Raw genomic sequence first — 10,316 nt, 5'->3', positions numbered from 1 at the left:
AAAGAGGGGATGCCTTCCGGGGCATCCCCAAGCTTTGGCTTTTAGGTGTCCTTAGAATATCTTGGGGGTGCCATGGGAATCCTCAAGCTTAGGCTTTTGCCACTCCTTGTACCATAATCCATCAAATCTTTACCCAATACTTGAAAACTTCACAACACAAAACTTAAAGTAGAAAATCTCGTGAGCTCCGTTAGCGAAAGAAAACAAAACACCACTTCAAGGAACTGTAATGAACTCATTCTTTATTTATATTGGTGTTAAATCTACTGTATTCCAACTTCTCTATGGTTTATAAACTATTTTACTAGCCATAGATTCATCAAAATAAGCAAACAACACACGAAAAACAGAATCTGTCAAAAACAAAACAGTCTGTAGTAATCTGTGGCTAATGCAAGATCTGGAACCCCAAATATTCTAAAATAAATTGCTGTACGTGAGGAATTTATCTATTAATCATCTGCAAAAATAATTAACTAAATATCACTTTCCAAATAAAAATGACAGCAGTTCTCGTGAGCGCTAAAGTTTCTGTTTTTTATAGCAAGATTAAAAAGACTTTTCCCAAGTCTTCCCAACGGTTCTACTTGGCACAAACACTAATTAAACACAAAAAACACAACCAAAACAGAGGCTAGATAAATTATTTATTTCTAAACAGGAGCAAAGAGCAAGGAATAAAAATAAAATTGGGTTGCCTTCCAACAAGCGCTATCATTTAACGCCCCTAGCTAGGCATAAAAGCAAGGATAGATCTAGGTATTGCCATAGTAATAGGATAAATCATTAAAACTCATTTCATATTCCCTATGTTCGGCAGCAAGTTTTCTTTGAGTCAAGCAAAAGCAATTAAAATGGATAAATTTAATGGGACAAAAGTCCCCAAGATCCACCTTAGGAGGTATAGGTTCCTCCTTCGGCCCTTCGTATTGCACAACTAATTCATCATTATAAGCATTCTTTTGACAGAACTTTGTGAGCCTATACTCGAGAGAATATCCTAACTCATTATTTTGAATAGCCAAATCATTATTAAGTTCAAAGATTCTATCAACTAGAACATTGGTAGGAACCCTTTTTCTAAGATTCTCATTGAAAACAACAAGGTCTATGTAGCGACCAGACCTCAACCAGTCTGATCTCTGTGCATCAGTGTCATCCCTGGATCAGTAATGCTGACACGCACAGTACTTGAAGGATTTATAACAGAGTAGCAATCACACACTTATTACATCGAATGTCTCAAAAGAGAATTTATTACAATAAATATGGCTTAAGGCCATCTAATAATGATAACAGCGGAAGGCTTGGAAGATAAGTGAGTCCATCAACTCCAACGGCGTCACTGAGTATAGAACGACGACCTAAAGACACCTTACTCGTCGTCTGTAAAGTCTGCAACATGAACGTTGCAGCCCGAAAATGGGTTAGCACATGGAATATGCTGGCAATGTAACACATAGAGAGTAATGAAAGAATAAGGCTATACTACATGCATATATGGCTGGTGGAAAGCTCTATGGTTATAGTTTTTGCATAAAGCCAATTTTTCCCTATTGCAAAGGAATAGATTTTATTTAACTATCATGGTGGTTGTTAAACATTGAGAGTGTAGACACCCTCTCAATCCCAATTAAGCATCAACATTAAAACCCAACAAATTAATTAAAGTAACATGATGAGATTCACATGATAATCCAAGTACTAGATACTCAAGACGTCCATAACCGGGGACATGGCTAACCATGATTAGTTTATACACTCTACAGAGGTTTGCGCACTTTTCCCCACAAGACTCGATCTCCTCCATTGGGGTTCTCGCACTACAGGATGTTTGAGAAACGGATGACCGAGACATAGTCTTTCAGAAGCGCTAGCACCTTACGAACGGGTAGACAGTACCAACCTACATCCCCTACATCTGCTAGTCTACCACTGTAAGAGTTCGCATGACTTAGTCAACTATGCTAGAGCCCATAGTAGCTTGTGGCTGCACACGGAAGTTTCTAGTATGAATAATCTCATGATCCCTTTGAGCCTGGGTGGCGGTCCATAAAGAAAAACAGGCAATCGCTGGAATACCCAGGTGTCTCAATCCACCCAGATGTGTGTTTAAGTTGCCACCTTAAATAAACCATTAATTTAACAATCTCACATCTATCATGGATACACTCACCCAATCCATGTCTACTAGCATAGCATGGCATAATAAGCAAACGTAGAAGTAACTCCCAAAGGTTTGATAATAAAACAGGTAATAGGTACTACCTCATCTACTTCCCAAAACCCACAATTTAATTAGATCCTAATCATGCAATGTTTTAGAATTGATCTAATGCAATAAAACTGGGTAGTAGGAGGTATGATCAAAGTGTTACTTGCCTTGCTGATGATCCGTGAAACCTAGCGATTCAAAGTAGCAAGCGGCGCACTTCGGGTACTCTATCGCAAACCAACAAGCATAGTACTCAACTAATGCACTGGTAAAACTCAAATAAGAGATCTAACCAGAAAGTTTAACTTAAGAACTCTGGTTTGCAAAAAGAATCAAATCGAACGAAGCAACGAAAGTCAAACGGCGAAAGAAACAAACCTCGTTTACTATTCTAGATCTAGGTCAAATTTTACAGAAGCAAAAACTTGTTTGAGCTGGTTAAACGGAAAAGGGTCTCGAGACGAAACTCTACACGCTTGAAGCGCCTGATTCCGATAAACGAGCGAAAAGTAAAACTAAAACAAAAATCAGATCACAAATCGCGATAAGAAATAATCGCGGAAAATACAAGAAAAAGAAAAACGACGAACAGATTAACGAACGAACGTTCATTTTCTAGAACTAAACGGTGAACGCGTCCGTTAAAATGAACGAACGAGCGAATGCTCGCTGGATTAAATAAACCGGAAGAAAATAAAATAAACCGGTCTAAAAAAATAAAACTAGGGTTTTCACGGATTGGTTTTTCTTAGAAAACTGGGGCGGCGGGCGGCTACCTCGGCTCGGGCTCCAGCGAGGTTCCGGCGGGGCTCCGGGCGGCGTGGGGTGGCGCGGGGTGGCGGCGACGGCGTCGTCGGGGGCGGCTCCTAGCGGCGGGCGGCGTAAGGCGGCAGGGCGGCGGCTGCAGGAGGCAGGGCGGGCTACGGTGGCGGGGTGAGGAGAGGGCGGCGGCTCCTATTTAAAGGGGGGCGGCCATGGCTTGGGGAAGGGGGCGGCCTCAGGAGGCGTGCTCCTCCCGGACACGGGCGGCGGCGGCGATCGGGACTCCAGTCCTGATCCGGATGCGGGAGGCGGTGGCGGCTGGGCCTTCGGCCCAGTCGGGCGCGCGGTGATTTTTTTTTAAAAAAATTCCGCCGAAACTAAGAAAAATTCTAGAAAAATAAATAAAAATATAAAATTGCCAAAACAAATTTTCGCCGTCTAAATAAAATATTTAGAATGAGATGAACATTTTCTTGGCCCTAAAAATGCAGTTTTGAAAACATGCAATTTTTTCCTAAATTCAAATAAAATAGCAAAACTCCAAAAATAAAACTTATTTGATTTTTTTATTAAATCCTCAATATTTCTTTATTTTGGGAAAGTCATTTTATTCCCACTCTCATATTTGTATAATAGAAATAATTGAAGATAAAATAAATAAAATCAAATGATCCTATTTTCAAAATTTGAGAAAACTCAAATATGAAAATAATGTAGTCCCCAACTCTCTCCGAGGGTCCTTGAGTTGCGTAGAACTTCTAGGATCAAACCAAAGGTAAGAAAATATGATATGCAAAGATGATCTAATATATAACATTCTAAATTGAAAATTTGGGATGTTACGAACCTAGCCCCCTTAAGATGAATCTCGCCCTCGAGATTCAGGTTGGCTAGAAAATAGGTGAGGGTGTTCCTTCAGCAGATCTTCCTCTCGCTCCCAGGTGGCTTCATCCTCGGTGTGGTGGCTCCACTGAACTTTGCAAAACTTGATGACCTTGTTGTGAGTGACTCGGCTGGCATACTCAAGAATCTTGACTGCTTTCTCCTCATAGGTCAAATCACTGTCCAACTGAATCGCTTCCAGCGGCACTGTATCTCTCAGTGGTATATAAGCCATCTCAGCGTGACACTTCTTCAACTGGGAAACGTGGAATACATCGTGAACTCCTGACAATCCTTCGGGCAATTCCAACTTGTAGGCTACCTCTCCCATACGCTCCAAAACCTTGTATGGTCCTACAAAACGTGGTGCTAACTTTCCCTTAACTCCAAAGCACTTAACTCCTCAAAGTGGTGATACTCGAAGATAAACTCGGTCTTCGACTTCGTAAACTGTCTCCTTGCGTTTAGAATCTGCATAGCTCTTCTGCCTGGACTGGGCTACCTTGAGCCTATCGCGAATCAATTTCACCTTCTGTTCAGACTCCTTAATCAAATCCCGTCCAAACAACTGGCAGTCTCCAACTTCATCCCACGACAATGGGGTCCTGCACCTCCTTCCGTACAAGGCTTCGAAAGGGGCCATCTTCAAACTGGATTAATAACTGTTCTTGTAAGATAGCTCTGCATATGGCAAATTGTCGTCCCAACTAGATCCGTAATCTAGCGCGCAAGCTCTCAGCATATCCTCCAAAATCTGATTGACTCTATCGGTCTGTCCATCTGTCCGTGGATGAAAAGCTGTGCTGAACTCTAGCCTGGTACCCAAGGTTTCGTGCAACTGATTCCAGAACTTTGAGGTAAACTGGGTTCCTCTATCTGATACAATGCTCTTTGGAACTCCATGCAGACATACGATCCTGGTCATGTATATCTTTGCCAACTTAGCACTGGTGTAAGTAGTCTTCACTGGAATGAAATGAGCTACCTTCGTCAAACGATCGACTACAACCCAAATCGAGTCATAGCCTGAACGAGTTCTGGGAAAACCTGTGATAAAATCCATGCCTAGCTTATCCCACTTCCATTCGGGTATTGGCAATGGCTGTAGCAATCCCGCTGGCTTCTGATGCTCTGCCTTTACTCTCTGACATACATCACAAACTGCTACATACTCCGCAATATCCTTCTTCATTCCGGTCCACTAGAAAGTATCATTCAAATCCAAATACATCTTGGTATTTCCTGGGTGAATCGAATATGGTGAATCATGGGCCTCCTGCAGAATTAACTTCTTGATCTCCGGGACATTGGGCACATAAACACGATCTTCAAACCATAGGGTATCGTGCTCATCCTCATGAAATCCTTTAACTTTTCCTTTGCTCATCTTCTCCTTTATAGAGGCAACCTCCTTGTCAGTCTTCTGAGCTTCTCTGATCTTATCCATCAAAGTAGACTGAATCTCCAATGCTACTACATAGCCTCTCGGAACTATCTCCAAACATAGCTCACGAAGGTCCTCGGCTAGCTTCTTCGGTAAATCTCCTGTCATTAGGGTGTTGACATGGCTTTTACGGCTCACTGCATCGGCTACTATGTTAGCCTTTCCGGGATGATAATGCAATCTCATATCGTAGTCCTTGATGAGCTCCAACCATCTCCTTTGCCTGAGATTTTGCTCCTTCTGTGTGAAAATGTACTTCAAACCCTTGTGATCCATGTACACCTCACAATGGTTTCCAATGAGAAAATGTCTCCAAGTCTTCAAGGTGTGCACTACGGCTGCTAACTCCAAATCATGCGTGGCATAATTCAACTCATGAGGCTTAAGCTGTCGTGAGGCATATGAAACAACTCTTCCCTCCTGCATAAGCACTGCTCCAAGTCCTCGACGTGAAGCGTCGCAATACACCTCATAATCCTTGTTCTGATCTGGCAAAATCAACATTGGTGATGTAACCAAACGTTTCTTCAACTCCTGGAAACTGGCCTCACATTCCTCAGTCCATTTGAACTTAGTATCCTTCTTCAACAACTCCGTCATAGGCTTCACAATCTTCGAGAAATTTTCAATAAATCTTTGGTAGTATCCTACGAGTCCAAGAAAACTCCGGATCTCTCCAACTGTTGTTGGGGCTTCCCAATTTGTCATAGTGACAACCTTAGTGGGATCTACTGCTATACCCTCTCCGGATATAACGTGTCCGAGGAATCCAACTTCCTTCAACCAAAACTCACATTTGCTGAACTTGGCATATAACTGATGTTCTCTGAGCTTCTCAAGTACCAAACGCAAATGCTCCTTATGCTCCTCTTCATTCTTCGAGTAAACTAGAATATCATCAATGAACACTACGACGAACTTATCCAAAAACTCCATAAACACTTTGTTCATCATGTTCATAAAATAGGCAGGTGCGTTAGTCAGACTAAATGACATAACGATATACTTGTACAACCCATACCTGGTGGTAAAAGCCGTCTTAGGTATATCCTGTTCTCGAATCTTCAACTGATGGTATCCTGATCGCAGATCGATATTGGAAAATACCTTAGCTCCTTGCAATCGACCAAACAGATCATTGATCATCGGTAGTGGGTACTTGTTCTTGATTGTTACTTCATTTAATCCTCGATAATCAACAACCATCCTTAACGATCCATCCTTTTTCTCCACTAGAAGTACTGGCGATCCCCAAGGCGAAGAACTTGGGCGAATATAGCCTTTATCCAGTAACTCTTTAATCTGCTTCTTAATCTCCTCCAAATCTTTTGCGGGCATCCTGTATGGTCTCTTAGATATTGGCCCTATGCCTGGCAAAAGTTCAATCAAAAACTCAATATCTCTATCCGGTGGCATGCCTGGTAACTCCTCTGGAAATACGTCAGGGAAATCCTTCACCACTGGTACTTCCTCCTGCACAACTCCTGATAAGGAATTTACTTGAGTCCTCTTCGGCACATGCTGGGATACATACTTGATCCTTCTTTCTTCTGACGTCGTAAGCAAAATTGACTTACTGGCGCATTCAATGTTCCCTTCATACTTCGATAACCAATCCATGCCTAATATCACATCCAATCCTTGCGATTCCAATACCATTAGGTCCAAGGGAAATACATAGTTACCAATCCGTAATGGTAACCAATCACACCATAGACTAGCCATATACTCTGCTCCAGGCGAGGTTACTAACATGGGTGACCTAAGGGCTTGGGTTGGCAGTTTATACTTATCCACAAATCCCCTAGAGATGTATGAATGTGATGCACCAGTGTCAAAAAGAACGAGTGCAGTAATTGAATTAACCAAAAACTTACCTATTACTGCATCTGGCTGAGCTTCAACCTCCTCCACGTTAACGTGGTTCACCTGTCCCCTGTTGAAAGGGTTCGGCTTCTTCCCAGAGCTTCCATTGCCATTTCCATTCTGGGATTCAGGACATTCATTGGCGTAATGTCCGGTCTTCTGGCACTTAAAGCAAGTGACTTGGCTCAGGTCTCTCTTGGCTGGGGTTGACGGGTTGGTACGGTTCTGGCCATTGCTTCCTCCATTCCCATTTCCATTATTGGGGCCATTATGATTGTGGGAGCTTCCTCCCCCATGGGTATGCTGAAAAGGTCCTCTCGGTTTAGGGGTAAAATGCGGCTTCTGCTGAGCTCCAGAATTGTACTTCCCTTGTCCATACTTCCTCTTGCGGTTCTCAATCTGCTGCTGCTTCCCTTCAATCATAAGAGCACGATCTACCAACTCTTGGTAGTTGTTGAAGCTTGCTACCATCAACTGCATGCTCAACTCATCATTCAGTCCTTCCAGAAACTTCTCCTGCTTAGTTGCATCCGTAGCAACGTCATCTGGGGCATAACGCGCTAGCTTACTAAAGTCATCCACATACTGGCCAACTGTCCGTCCTCCTTGGCGCAAGTTGTGAAACTCACGCTTCTTCATGGCCATAGCTCCTGCTAAAACATGGGCCGTATGGAAAGCCTGCTGAAATTGGTCCCATGTCACCGTGGCTATAGGGTAGGTGACAGTGTAATTCTCCCACCATGATGCTGCTGGTCCATCCAACTGATGTGCGGCAAAGCATACCTTCTCAGCATCAGTACATCCTCTAGTGGTTAACTCCCTTCCAATCTTGCGGAGCCAATCATCTGCTACTATAGGCTCGGTGCTACTAGAGAACACCGGTGGATTCAGCCTAAGAAAACGGGTTAAGTGATCAACATGTGGTGGCGGTTGTGGCGGGTTGTTGTTGTTGTTGTTCCCCTGATTCTGATTCTGGACTAGCAACTGCATCAACGTATTTTGCTGCTGGATCAACTGAGTGAGCTCCGGTGGAAATGCAAATCCATTGTCACGTCTCGGAGGCATCTGAGGGTTTAGAAAAGATGAGATTTAAGAATATTGAGAGGTCTAGAGAGAAAACACTACCCATATGCACATGAGGCAAAAGCAAACAATCACGTTATTCAATCAAACAAGGGCATACAATCAGTCTAACTATCGCAAAAGTGCTCGGACTACTCTATTTACATGGTGGAATACTACTATTGATGGGGTGGTCTACTAGAAATATTCTTCGGTTGCAGACTCCATGATATCTGCTCCAGCTTCATCAACATAGTCATCATCGCTGTCATCTGGATCCGAGTCGGTGTCGTTGATGATGATGTAGTATTCCGGGTGAATCTCCTTGGGTTCTTCGTCTTCTTCTACTAGTGTAGGGTCTCCCATGAATATTCCGATCTTCTTGATCAGGTCGTCATTCTTCTCCACTAGTACGACGATTTCCTCCTCATAATCTTCACGTGTAGCCTTGAATTCTTCCTCCAGTTCCGTGATTCTTGTCCTCGCCTTCTTCAGATCTATCATGTCTGCGCACATTTGGTTCTCCTGACGTCGTATGTGCTGGTTTAACTCCTGGATAAAAGCTGCGATTAATCTATCCTTCTTGGTGCTGATCATCTCCCAGTGCTCATCTCAGCGCCCACAAATCTGGTAGATATTATCCTTGAGATCACTGCGGTAAACTTCTCCAATGCGTCCCATAGTGATGTGGGCTGCCATGCTCTTTCCTAGACTCCAGGTTGGTCCATCAAAGGAAAACTCTATGGGCTCCGTGACTGGCATGAGCGTCCTTCCTGGAACTTGAACTTGAATCATCCAGCGCTCCTCTTCAGGTAAGGTGGCGTTGTAGGTTCTGGTGAAGCTTGTTACTCCGATGTTCAGGTACTTAGTGACTTCCTTCAGGTGGCGTCCAAAGGGTGTATCTTCATCCGGTTGTGTAAACTTGTTCCTTGTATCCGCCATCCTAAAAGAGTAGAACAGATGAGGAGTCAGAAATGAGAAGAGTGAGTAGTGATCTAGGGCTTTATCTTAGTGGTCATGTCCTACAGTCAGCGTGAGCTCTGATACCATCTTGTAGCGACCAGACCTCAACTAGTCTGATCTCTGTGCATCAATGTCATCCCTGGATTAGTAATGCTAACATGCATAGTACTTGAAGGATTTATAACAGAGTAGCAATCACACACTTATTACATCGAATGTCTCAAAAGAGAACTCATTACAATAAATATGGCTTAAGGCCATCTAATAACGATAACAACGGAAGGCTTGGAAGATAAGTGAGTCCATCAACTCCAACGGCCTCACTGAGTATAGACCCACGACCTAAAGGCACCATACTCGTCGTCTGCAAAGTCTGCAACATGAACGTTGCAGCCCGAAAACGGGTCAGCACATGGAATATGCTGGCAATGTAACACATAGAGAGTAATGAAAGAATAAGGCTATACTACATGCATATTTGGCTGGTGGAAAGCTCTATGATTACAGTTCTTGCATAAAGCCAATTTTTCCCTACTGCAAAGGAATAAATTTTATTTAACTATCATGGTGGTTGTTAAACATTGAGAGTGTAGACACCCTCTCAATCCCAATTAAGCATGAACATTAAAACCCAACAAATTAATTAAAGTAACATGATGAGATTTACATGATAATCCAGGTACTAGATACTCAAGACGTCCATAACCGGGGACACGGCTAACCATGATTAGTTTATACACTCTGCAGAGGTTTGCACACTTTTCCCCACAAGACTCGATCTCCTCCGTTGGGGTTCTCGCACTACAGGATGTTTAAGAAACGGATGACTGAGACATAGTCTTTCAGAAGTGCTAACACCTTACGAACGGGTAGACAGTACCAACCTACATCCCCTACATCTGCTAGTCTACCACTGTAAGAGTTCGCACGACTTAGTCAACTATGCTAGAGCCCATAGTAGCTTGTGGCTGCACACTGATGTTTCTAGTATGAATAATCTCATGATCCTTTGAGCCTGGGTGGCGGTCCATAAAGAAAAACAGGTAATGGCTAGAATACCCAGGTGCCTCAGTCCACCCAGATGTGTGTTTAAGTTGCCACCTTAAATAAACCATTAATTTA

This window comes from Triticum aestivum, chromosome 3A, assembly GCF_018294505.1.
Source record: "Triticum aestivum cultivar Chinese Spring chromosome 3A, IWGSC CS RefSeq v2.1, whole genome shotgun sequence".
Taxonomy (NCBI): domain Eukaryota; kingdom Viridiplantae; phylum Streptophyta; class Magnoliopsida; order Poales; family Poaceae; genus Triticum; species Triticum aestivum.
Note: the sequence above shows the minus strand (reverse complement) of the source record.